The 13545-nt window shown below is 41.6% G+C and overlaps 1 pseudogene; it reads left to right on the top strand.

Moving 5' to 3' along the window:
• The first annotated feature begins 10706 nt into the window (after positions 1-10706).
• On the top strand, positions 10707-13082 carry LOC139435735 (uncharacterized; annotated as a pseudogene).
• Positions 13083-13545: the final 463 nt, after the last annotated feature.

The raw sequence follows: 13545 nt of genomic DNA, 5'->3' as shown, positions 1-13545 counted from the left end.
TAAATAAACTACCCAGTATGAACATTTGTATAGCCCTTATTATGAACGCAGATCTAACCCACGGGACCGCGACGCCCAGCACGTTCAGGTGACGTGTTCAGTACTACATGAGTTTTACCTTTACCCATGGATGCACAATAAGAACGGATTATATGAATACTTTCGTGACGTTTCGCTCTCTCAAAAGTTGGGCCATTTTGTCTTCATGTGCCAATGAGCAACCCTCATAGGAATGAACGAGGCCCCGCCTCCCATGCTGTATCCAGTTGTTATTATACATCCATGGTTGCACCACACAGGCAAAGAAATAAGGATGTAAACACAGATATGATTCAGAACCGTGACTCATACATAATGTAGAAAAAGCCACAGCGGAAGCGGATGATTTACACGAGCAGATAAATAACTCCATCTACAGGGGATTCTGGCAGCCATATTGGAAGATGTCTGATTTGTGTCAACATCTGCACTGAATAGCTAACTGTCTTCAGCAGTGGCGGTTATAGACCAATTTGACTGGGGGGGCCACTGAGGGGGCAGTTATTTTCTGAGTGGGGCACAATAAATGCAGGACGAAAAAGAGAACTAGACAGTATGAAGTAATTGCGCATAAGAAAACAATGCAATACAGTTATTGGTATTTGTTTCAGTGCACTTATTTATTTCAGATAGATCTTATAGTTATTACTGTTAGCTTCAGCTTAAGTTATAGTGCAATGTTTGCACTAACACCATATTTATATAAAAATAAAGGCAATGAACAGTTACATCTCTACTTTACATAAGGGTGTCTGCACAATCTCACATTACAGCAACAAAATCCTGCGGTTTTTGGCAAACCGAGTACCAGAAGATATACATTTTTAAAAAAATTGTCATTGTTAGGGGGGCCACAGGGGGGTCAGAGGTCAGTGTTAGGGGGGCACTGGCCCCCCCTGGCCCCTCCTAGAACCGCCCCTGGTCTTCAGCATAATATAACAACACACACATCCAATTGGATAATGTGGCTGATTTACATACATTATTCCTTATTGCTATCTTTATTTCCCCAATTCAGAGCAACAAGTAGGGCTGCTTAATTATGGCAAAAAACACAATCATGATTATTTAGGTCATTATTAAAGGTGGGGTAGGTCATTTTGGAGAAACCAGCTCGAGTGCGCTAGAATTTGAAAATACACAGCCGGAAGAAATCTGCCACTTCCTCACAGAGCCCCTCCTCCAACACACACAAACGCGCACATGACCAATGAGGGCACGAGATAAGTTTGTGCCCAGATGGAAGGCTGACAGGCAGGTAGGCCATCCAGTTACTTTAGCCGGCTCAGATGATTGTTCGTGCTTTCTACAGCGCCACGGCTTCCACAGATGACTTTTATTTATGAATTTATTGTCAAAGCACTTCAGATATTCATTGCTATCGGGATGTTAAGAGCATTCCATGGAATATAACAACAAGTGTTTCTGAAATGACATACCTCACCTTTAAGTACAAGCTCATTCGATATGATTATCGATCAGTGGATCACAAGTTTAAAACAATATTTTAGACATGTTCATAGTAAAGATGTAAGTTGGGAGCAAAACTAAGAGGCTAGATCTATAAAATAATGTTAAAATATAAAACAAACAAACGTCATCAAAACATAAATTAAATAAAAATCTGAAGTAAAAATACTTCTGTTTTCAGTTGTTCTTGTCTAAGGGGCCTTAACAAGCTTTTAGGGGCTCCTTTAATACGTACATGTCAGTATAGTTAACTACAAAAAGATAACAAACCTAATGTCAAAACAACTCCAATCACTAGTGAGTATATGTAGGGATTGTAAGAATGACAGCATAGAGGAAATGTGTTTTAAACGTTAACAGAATATGTACTGGCCTATATTGCATAACATAATCATATCTGGTAAAGAAGGTTTGTGACTAAGCACACTGCAAGGTTAAACTCTATCATGTGTGAGATCTTAGCAGAGAAACAAGCGGCAGCAGCCAGAAATAAATGAGCGTAATGTTCCCTGCCAAAACAAAGAGAGGACACACACACTCCTGCACACATTAACCTTGGGCTTGACTTGTACTGAGCTGCTCACACACTCCTCAGTGTGTGAGCAGTTACAGTATCTCCAGACTGCAGGCACACATCAGTCATTTCAACACCGTTTGTATTCTTAGCGCGTCTCTCCATCTGTGTCTGCTTGTGTTCACACTATAGTTGCAGCGAGGTGTAGTATTAAGAACATGTCTCTACGTTTCTGCATCTTTCTTTCCATGTGTTACACTCTTACAATACGCTTAATTATTCATGAGTAGGACTGCGATAAGTAGGAAAAGGTAATGACACACAATATTGATTGTTGATTGATTGATTGTCTATCTGTGTGTATGTACAAGTGTGTCTGTTGATTGTGTATATATAGATATATCCTGGGGTGTAACGGTTCACAGAAGTCACGGTTCGGTTCGTACCTCGGTTTGGGGCTCACGGTTCGGTACAACAAGGAAAAGCAAAAAAAAGTCCCAAATGCATAATTCCAGGTGTGTTGTTATTTACTTTTGAACAGTAGTGCAAGTTTCAGTTTAAAAATAAGGAACTCTGACATTTTGAATAATTAACTTTATTAAACAGTTAAAAACAAACCACACACACTCAGATGGCCATATTATCTATAATGGCTGATGTCAAACTAAAAGGTTTCATCAAGCTGTAAAACTAAAAAGAATGTCTTGAAAATATTACGTGTTTCAAGAGCGCATAGCCGTTGAAAAACATATGCCAAAAGCTTCCGTTATTTATTTTGGTCTCTCGGCTCTCATGTCTATTGGCTTCTTAAAAACAGCGGGGATCAGCTGTTGAACTGCTGTTGTCTTTTGCCGGGCTCCGGTGATTGGCAAATCTGGGTGATGCCTTCTGATATGATTTAGCATGTTTGCCATGTGTGGCCATTAGCATACCGCACCGCTATCGAACAACGCCGACACACCGTCCTCGTCCGATCCACCCACTTCATCGCTGTTGTAGTCCACAGGGTAGTGATGGCATTTTGACACTGAAGCTTCGAACGGAGCTTCAACCCTGGACTTCCTATTCCATAGAAGCAGTGCTTCGAAGCTTGCTTCAAATCACGTGACATATGACGTCCGAACCAGCAACTGGTTCATTTCCTGAATGAATCACTTGACTGGTTCGCGGTCCATTCACGCGATTCAATGCACTGCCTCGTCTCGATTCTGACAGGTGACAGGTTGAAACAGTTTCAAATTCGAATGCTCTTAACATCCCGATAGCAATGAATACATGAAATTCTTTGACAATAAATTCATTAATAAATGTCATCTATGGAAGCCGTAGTGCTGTAAAAAGCACGACCAATCATCTGAGCCGGCCCGGCTAAAATAACTGGATGGCCTACCTGCCTGTCTCTAAACAATGCGCAATGTGTGGGTTGTTGTCGTAGTTTGCGTTGTTGCTGTTGAGTTGTTGTTGGTATTGCAATTGAATTGTAGTATCATTATAGAGCAAGCCAGGAAGTAAGATAGGTCGTTCTGGCTCGGGAAACACTTCGAAATGTGTAGAAGTTCTGAACAAAAAGACAATTATCAGTAATATAAAAACAGTTCAATAATTCAAGGAATAGATAGCCCAGTGGGTCCAGCCGGCAGCCAGGATGCGGCGATGTCCTCCGCGCAGCTGGTTCAAAGCCCGGAATGGATGTATTTTAATCATTGCTTTTCAACTTTAATAACTGATAAAAGGCCCTCTCCTCCCAAAAAAAGGTCCAGCACTCTCTAGTCTCTTCTCAATAACCCAATACACACAATGATCAATCTTTAATTTCAAATAGAACATGATATTCAGTCTTAGTGTGTGTGTGCATCGAATATTTTTCAAGGCAAAGATACGTTAAACCCAATGCAGCCTTGCACTTCGCCAGGAGAGGTCGCTGTAACTGAAGCTTCGAGAAATGAACCTATTTCCGACACAATTGTCCAAGTGGTTCGATGCTTCATTCAAAGCTTCATTTTGCCATCACTACCACAGGGAACCCGAAATGTTCCCACACAGCTGATTTAAAAGAAGCAGGTGGGTTCTAGCTCCAGTGTGTTATTATCTGAAATCGCCATACTAACTTTTCTTCTTCTTGTATTTTGTTCGTTTTGTTGTGTTTCTTCTTCTTCATGTGTTGTTTAAGGGCGGCCGGCAAACAGCTTTTAGGCGCAATACCGCCCCCTGGATTATATATAGTGTAATACTGCCCTGAATGACAGACTTTTTTCCCATTCATAAAAAAAAGGCGTATTCGTCGTGTACGGATATACGCGACGATATACGGATACCGTTACACCCCTAATATATACATAATTGTATACATATTTATATATATATTTGTATTTTCATATTCGGGATTGTGGGAAACGGTATTTCGATCTCTCTGCCTGTACACACAAACTGAAAGATTGACAATAAAGTTCTCTTTGACTTTGACTTTGTCAGGGTTTAGTGCTAGTATGCTGTTAGCTGTTGTGTTTTAGTGTCTTGTCTATCGGTCTGTTGATAATTACTATACTCTCTCTCTCTCCAGGTGTCGGCACTTCCTGTCCGTGTGGCACCTGATAGACTGATTGTTGTTCCCGCCCCTGATTGTGTCCACCTGTGCCCCATTACCTAATATGTATAGTTAGTCCTTCTCTCCCTTTGTCTGGTGTTGGTTCGTCTTGTGTTATCATTAGATCCATGCCTGTTTGCCAGAGATGTATATTGCAGTACCTAGTAGATCCTAGTGATTCCATGGAGAGTCCTAGTAGAACCTAGAAGTATAATTGAAAGCTTTGGTTTCTATTCAATAAAGAGTATTACCAAGCAACAGAATCGAGCATCTGAGTTCTTACGAGCCCATCGTATCAGACTTGTCTTTTTAATCAGCAGGTTTTTAAGTCTGGGGGTGTTACTCAGTCGAGGAAAGCTGCTCCAGAGCCACTATTTCAAGCATACTACGTCATTGAGTGCCGCCGAAGGACTGTTCCAATATCCAGCATTCTTGGAATTCTACTGAGGCCGGCGTACTTCGAAGCGAGACATTTTTGAGGGTGCACATGAGTAGACTCCGCGGTCTTAAAATCCCCAAAATGCTTTGCGCACGGACCAATTTCCAAATCTTTGGCGGAAATCGCGCTCCATTTAAGGCGGGGCCTCGCATATGACGCACACCTGCTAGCCTGTTCCACCATTCTTCTTTTTCCGAGGCTAGGAAGGATTCTTGCCTCGCTTCTGAAGCAAGTGACTCGGAAGATATGTGCTACCAAGCAAGCGTCCTCGACATTGAGAAACACCCATAAGGCTATTTTTATGAAATGTGTTGGGTTTCTAAGGTTTGAGGAGAATGTATAATGTCCTCCTCCATCCAATCCTTTTCCCTCGATGTGATGCAAACCACAGAAAACAGCATGCACCTTCGGCAGCCCTCAGTAAGAAGGGATGAGTCTAATCAAGGGCAGCAACGGGAGAAGCAGAAGGACCAAAGGGGTGAGGAAAAGCAGGGCGAGAGGAGGCTTACACTATTCTAACAGCTGGATTAACCGGGGAGGCTTTCATCCCTAACTTCAGCTCCAAACTCCAGTCGTATGACAAGTAATCAATCTGAAAATAATTAGAATTCATGCTCAGGCATCTGGCGTCAACACGAGGGAATGGATAAACACGTGAGAGAGGAGGGAGGGATTTAAAATAAAGCATATTTTCACAAAACTATAGAGAATCATCTTGTTGTGAATGTCAACTGATGTGTTTGTGTGGGTTTGGAAAAAGCTGGAGAGGAGGCGGAAAAGAGCAGAGGACACATCTCTGCGAAATCGGGAAAATATGTGCACACACACATCTCAGATTCTCAAGGTTGGATTCATTCACAATTTCTCTCCCTTCTTTATTCAAGAAATTCATCTTCGTTTGTAGGCAGCACCGTAGTGGGCTGACATCTCGCAGCATGGAAGTCAGAAACTGTGTGTTTGGTGACTTTAAATGTGTGAGTGTGTAATTATAGCTGTGTGTGTCTCTAGTGTCAGGAGCCTCAACGTAAAGACAGCATGTCAAACACCTGTCCGTCCACACACACACACACACACACACACACACACACACACACACACACACACACACACACACACACACACACACACACACACACACACACACACACACACACACACACACACACACACACACACACACACACACACACACACACACACACACACACACACAGTGGGAGATAGTTGTGTTTGTCAAGTGACTTTTATGCAAATGTAATGACATTCAAAAAAAGGATAAGCACTATTTTAGATCATGTGGGTTGAAGTGTTTTAATACACTTCCTGAATAGCAGATTCACTTTTGCAAAACCAGATAAAAACATTTCTTAAATACTAGGTAATGTTGTTCAGATGTCTAGGGTATTTAAATGTTATTTTAGTATTTAAATAACTATATTTTAATCTGTGTGTGGACCAGAACTAAATTAAAGTGATTTAAAGAGGCCTTACTGTGCTTTTGGGGTTTTCCTTTTCCTGTGGTGTTTTATATGACTCGTTAAAGTAGAGACACTACATACTGATATACACCTGAACATCAGCAGGAGAGGACTCTTTAAAGTAGAGACACTACATACTGATATACACCTGAACATCAGCAGGAGAGGACTCTTTAAAGTAGAGACACTACATACTGATATACACCTGAACATCAGCAGGAGATCACTCTTTAAAGTAGAGACACTACATACTGATATACACCTGAACATCAGCAGGAGAGGACTCTTTAAAGTAGAGACACTACATACTGATATACACCTGAACATCAGCAGGAGAGGACTCTTTAAAGTAGAGACACTCCATACTGATATACACCTGAACATCAGCAGGAGAGGACACTTTAAAGTAGAGACACTACATGCTGATATACACCTGAACATCAGCAGGAGAGGACTCTTTAAAGTAGAGACACTACATACTGATATACACCTGGACATCAGCAGGAGAGGACTCTTTAAAGTAGAGACACTACATGCTGATATACACCTGAACATCAGCAGGAGAGGACTCTTTAAAGTAGAGACACTACATGCTGATATACACCTGGACATCAGCAGGAGAGGACTCTTTAAAGTAGAGACACTACATGCTGATATACACCTGAACATCAGCAGGAGAGGACTCTTTAAAGTAGAGACAATACATACTGATATACACCTGAACATCAGCAGTAGAGGACTCTTTAAAGTAGAGACACTACATACTGATATACACCTGGACATCAGCAGGAGAGGACTCTTTAAAGTAGAGACACTACATACTGATATACACCTGGACATCAGCAGGAGAGGACTCTTTAAAGTAGAGACACTACATACTGATATACACCTGAACATCAGCAGGAGAGGACTCTTTAAAGTAGAGACTCTACATACTGATATACACCTGAACATCAGCAGGAGAGGACTCTTTAAAGTAGAGACACTACATACTGATATACACCTGAACATCAGCAGGAGATCACTCTTTAAAGTAGAGACACTACATACTGATATACACCTGAACATCAGCAGGAGAGGACTCTTTAAAGTAGAGACACTACATACTGATATACACCTGAACATCAGCAGGAGAGGACTCTTTAAAGTAGAGACACTCCATACTGATATACACCTGAACATCAGCAGGAGAGGACACTTTAAAGTAGAGACACTACATGCTGATATACACCTGAACATCAGCAGGAGAGGACTCTTTAAAGTAGAGACACTACATACTGATATACACCTGGACATCAGCAGGAGAGGACTCTTTAAAGTAGAGACACTACATGCTGATATACACCTGAACATCAGCAGGAGAGGACTCTTTAAAGTAGAGACACTACATGCTGATATACACCTGGACATCAGCAGGAGAGGACTCTTTAAAGTAGAGACACTACATGCTGATATACACCTGAACATCAGCAGGAGAGGACTCTTTAAAGTAGAGACACTACATACTGATATACACCTGAACATCAGCAGTAGAGGACTCTTTAAAGTAGAGACACTACATACTGATATACACCTGGACATCAGCAGGAGAGGACTCTTTAAAGTAGAGACACTACATACTGATATACACCTGGACATCAGCAGGAGAGGACTCTTTAAAGTAGAGACACTACATACTGATATACACCTGAACATCAGCAGGAGAGGACTCTTTAAAGTAGAGACTCTACATACTGATATCCACCTGAACATCAGCAGGAGAGGACTCTTTAAAGTAGAGACACTACACACTGATATACACCTGAACATCAGCTGGAGAGGACTCTTTAAAGTAGAGACACTACATACTGATATACACCTGAACATCAGCAGGAGAGGACTCTTAAAGTAGAAACTCTACATACTGATATACACCTGAACATCAGCAGGAGAGGACTCTTTAAAGTAGAGACACTACATACTGATATACACCTGAACATCAGCAGGAGAGGACTCTTTAAAGTAGAGACACTACATACTGATATACACCTGAACATCAGCAGGAGAGGACTCTTTAAAGTAGAGACACTACATACTGATATACACCTGAACATCAGCAGGAGAGGACTCTTTAAAGTAGAGACACTACATACTGATATACACCTGAACATCAGCAGGAGAGGACTCTTTAAAGTAGAGACACTACATACTGATATACACCTGAACATCAGCAGGAGAGAACTCTTTAAAGTAGAGACACTACATACTGATATACACCTGAACATCAGCAGGAGAGGACTCTTTAAAGTAGAGACACTACATACTGATATACACCTGAACATCAGCAGGAGAGGACTCTTTAAAGTAGAGACACTACATACTGATATACACCTGAACATCAGCAGGAGATAACTCTTTAAAGTAGAGACACTACATACTGATATTAACCTGAAAATGAACAGAACATGTCCTCTTTAAATGTTGTTTAACCATTTACATATCGTTGACATTTATAAAACTAAAAGCAGGCAAGTGAAGTTGAGTCTAGATCCTCCCTTTCAAATGAAGAGCAGTTTCAACCTCGACCTTTACAAATAATCTAAGGCTGCTCTAAATGAATACAATATATCAGAGAATTGTAAGAAAGTGAATATAAAGAGTAGCAGCCTCTATTTTACACTGGAATCTCGAACAAAAGACCCTTTCACTATAAATATCCTCACAACAAAAAGCGTATTCTTTGCTGATCTCATTTCATGTACAAAATAAAGCAATTATAAATTGAGCTCAACAGTAATGACGAAATGTCAGTCTGACCTTGTGCCTTTCAGACTTCAATACTTTACCGAGTGTGAAACGTTGTTGTTAGTCCCCTGCCAAAAAAACAAGATATACTTTACTATTTTTCAAAGTTTAATTTCATGCCTGGTCAGCTTAACTAAAACAGAGAAGCAGTATCTCTCAACGAGGTAATTCATGTCATGTTGTGGATAAGCTACACTTAAGGAACGTGCAAAGTGTTTTATCAAAATGACCTTCTCAAGCACTCATGCGTTGACGCAAACATCCCACAGAGATGACACCTTCTATGTCTTTGTCTCAATATCTATTTATATCTTCATTTCATTTCAAACCTTTATTTAACCAGATTGGTCCCATTGAGAGGGAGACCTGCAGCATATAGGTTCCACGTGAAACATAAAACAATAAAGGACGTCATACATTATATTTACAGGATACATTTACATAGTTGTAGACATTTACAAGTGCTCATAGTATCAACGAGCATTTCATTTAGCCTAGCTTTAAAAACATGCAGAGGAATGAGATTGCTCAGTTTCAATTCTTGCTGAAGATTGTTCCAAGCAAGTGGAGCTGCGCACATAACAGCTGTCTTCCCTGAGAGAGTCCTTGCTCTTGGCACATCTAACAAGACGTGCGAGCTCAGACAATAGCTGCTTGCAACTCTCTGTGTTATCAGAGAGCAGATATAATACGGGAGTTTACCCAACAAAGCTTTATAGATAAACGTGTACCAGTGACTGAGCCTCTTTACAGTAAGTGATGGCAGACCTGCCTTGGCATACAGGGTACAGTGATGAGTAAGTGCTTTACAGTTAGTGACAGATCTCAGTGCGCTGTGATAGGCGGCATCTCACTTGTTCAGGCGATAGGCAGGTGCATTCATATACACCAGATCACCATAGTCCAGCACAGGTCAAAAGGTCACGGAGCCTTTTCCTGGCCTCAAGCGAGAAACAGGACTTGTTTCTGAAAAAGAACCCTAGTCTAACCCCCTAAACACACCAGGAGCGTCTGCGCCACGCTGCGTTACGGCTGCGCCACGTTGCGACCTCCTCCTGCGACCTCACACACCAGGCGCATTTCAAAACGTTGCGGAAGCGGAGCGTCGTGTGTGCAGCCTCGCAGTTGTTGTTGATTTTGGAATATTTCCTGGACATTTGTACTTCTACAAGTAAGTAGGCTACGTAGTTAAATGGTTTATGTTTGTGTCTGTTTAAATCGGGTTTATTGTTGTTATTTCCTATGTTGTTGTGTTGGAGACTACAGACACAGTTAATAATAATTGTAATATTCCAGTTATAAACGACATGAATCAAAGATGTGTTGCTGTATTTTAGTGGTAACAAAATATGCATTCATCATCATAATTATTGTATATATATATAATTTACAGTGCCTGTAAACCGGAGGAGAACGCTGGCATGTATTCTCCTACTTGAAAGACTACGGGGGGATGGGGGGAGGAGAAGGAGCCGGTTTTGGGTGCACCCCCTCAACCAGCAAAGGAGACAACAAGGTGATTTTCATCACCTCGTGGCCGAGCTGAGGCTGGACAGCCAACGACATCACCAATATTTTCGGATGAGTGCAGAGCAGATGGATGAACTGCTGTCCCTCCTGGGCCCTGAACTGACCAGACAATCCACACATTTCAGAGCTGCCATAGAACCCAAGCAGAGACTGGCTGTTGCACTGAGGTAAGATGCCCATTTCACAGACAATAAATCACTGACCACACATTTAATAAACGTTTTAATTAGAAACATATCACCCAAAACAACATTTTAAACACCAACATCAAATAACAGCAAATCAACACAAAAAAAGGAACTATTTACAGTAAAAACAATATAAATTACAAGTCTTCATATTGAGACCCATCCTGCCATGCAGAGCCACTGTTGGAGAACAGCATGTTTGGGAATGGGCCTGTTGATTGGGCTTGTGGGGGTTGGGGTGGAGTTGGCCGAAGGGCTACTGGCCTGGAGGTGTGAGTGGAGTGTTGTGACGTGGGGGGATGGACAATTGGCTGCCAATGTTCCTGTGGTTGTGTACTCTCTCTTTGAAGACTATGGAAGGTGTTTAAAATAGCTATTTTTGCCCGATGTTTCCTGTCTATGTCCAGCCTTTGTAGCATAGGCACCAGACTCAGAGCAAAGTAGTATGACTCTTCAAGCTCTGAGTCTGGCATATGTGGTGTGGCTGGAGGTTCCTGCAGTAAAGACATGAGTTGCTCCCCAAGGTCTGTGCTCTGTGGCCTCCTCTTTGTGGAACGCTGGGCCGCCGCTGCTGGTGTGGATCCCTGGGGGCTACGGGACCTAGAGGGCCTCCTCTCTGCAGAGGTTGTGGGTACCAGAGGTGGTGGGGCTGTAGGTGGTGTGGGTGTGCGTGGGCCTGAATATCCAGATGCTGCTCCTGGTGTAGATGCTCTCTCTATCTCTTCTAATGGGGAAGGATTTCCCAAGCTGCTTGTAGAACTATATTAAAAGAAACAACAACATGAAATCAATTAAAATATTTTTTCCTGGGATTAATTTATGCAATATGAACATATTTATGTAATTTAAAATAAAGTCTTTCATACCCTTTGCAATACATCATGACAAATTACAAAGTTACACAATTATATAAATAAAAAAATGTGCATACATACCTCCTTTGCTGTATATATGGCAAAATGAAGGACATTATATCTGAATACTTCCAGGCCTTCTGCGAGCCACCTGCAGATCCACTGGGGATGGACTTCTTCCGGTTTTTGACGAAAGCATCCCTCAGTGACTTCCATTTCGCCTTGCAAACGTCGACTGAAAAAAAGAATAGATTCCGATTAATAAAATGATTTCACTTATTAATTCTCTGCTTGTTTTTCCCTTCACAGATACTTGGCTTCCGGGGACTCACTGGTCAGCCTAGCATTCAGCTATCGCCTAGGATGCAGTACTGTGAGAGAAGCTGTCCATTTGGTGTGTGCAGCTATTGAAAAAATGATGATGGAGAGGTTCCTACCCAGGCCAACAGAAGACACGTGGAAGGAGGTTGCACAAGGATTCTGGGAAAAATGGAATTTCCCAAATTGCTTGGGAGCAATAGACGGAAAGCACATCGTCATCCAAGCACCACCACTGTCTGGGAGTCAGTACTTCAATTATAAGAAGACTTTTTCCATAGTGCTTTTGGCACTTGTTGATGCTGACTACAGGTTCCGAGTGATTCAAGTGGGGGGCTTCGGAAGAACAAGTGATGGTGGGGTGTATGGCGGATCGGATTTGGGGGCTGGAGGCCAGAACACTTCATGTTCCAACCAGTACCTCTCTACCTGGTGCTGCTCACCTGGGTGAGATGCCATTCGTCATGGTGGGTGACGCAGCTTTCCCACTCAAGCCATACCTGATGAGACCATACCCTGGAAAGAACCTCACTCAACAAAAGAGGATTTTAAACTACAGACTTTCCAGAGCAAGGATGGTGGTGGAAAATGCCTTCGGCATTCTGGCCTCCAGGTGGAGAATCTTCCATCATTGCATCAACCTGCACCCGAAAAACGTGGACAAGCTTGTGGTGGCTGCATGCATCCTACACAACTTCCTGCTGGCCCCTAGTGAAAACCAGAGGTTGCTGGATGAGGAAGAGCAGCAAGGAAGACACATGGCACCAGTGAGAAACATGGGAGGAAACAGGGCATCAAGAGAGGCCTGTAATGTGAGGGAGGCTTTCTGCACCTTCTTCAACTCTCCTGAGGGCAGTGTGTCTTGGCAGGACAGGATGGTGTGATTACTGGAACACACACAAGTTACGACAAAATGATTGAAAGATGTGTTTTTTCATTCCAGAGAATTCGAAAAAGCAAAAAAGTATTAGTTGTTGTACTCTCAAAGACAGGTTATTGTTTCATTTGTAAAAAACTGTTCTTTATTTTTTATATCCTATGTTATTATGTATTTTTTTGATAATACATTTCATAATAAATAGTTTTGTCTGACAAATGACTGCCAAATTATTCTTGTCTGTCCTCACAATTTATCTGACTATAAATACAAGGTTATACTCTGGGTAGTTGTTTTTTCAATGATGTAAACAAATATTACAAAGCAAAATGTAGTAGCCCTATATTTGATGAATTACTGTACTATTGTACAATGGCACTTGTGAAATACAATTTCCTGTTTTACTACAATACCTCAGAGGGAAATATTATTTCTTCATTTTACATTTTTCTGATAGCTATACTTTAAAA

This window comes from Pseudochaenichthys georgianus, chromosome 18 (genome assembly GCF_902827115.2).
Source record: "Pseudochaenichthys georgianus chromosome 18, fPseGeo1.2, whole genome shotgun sequence".
Lineage (NCBI taxonomy): Eukaryota > Metazoa > Chordata > Actinopteri > Perciformes > Channichthyidae > Pseudochaenichthys > Pseudochaenichthys georgianus.
This window is presented reverse-complemented; position numbering and strand designations above follow the sequence as displayed.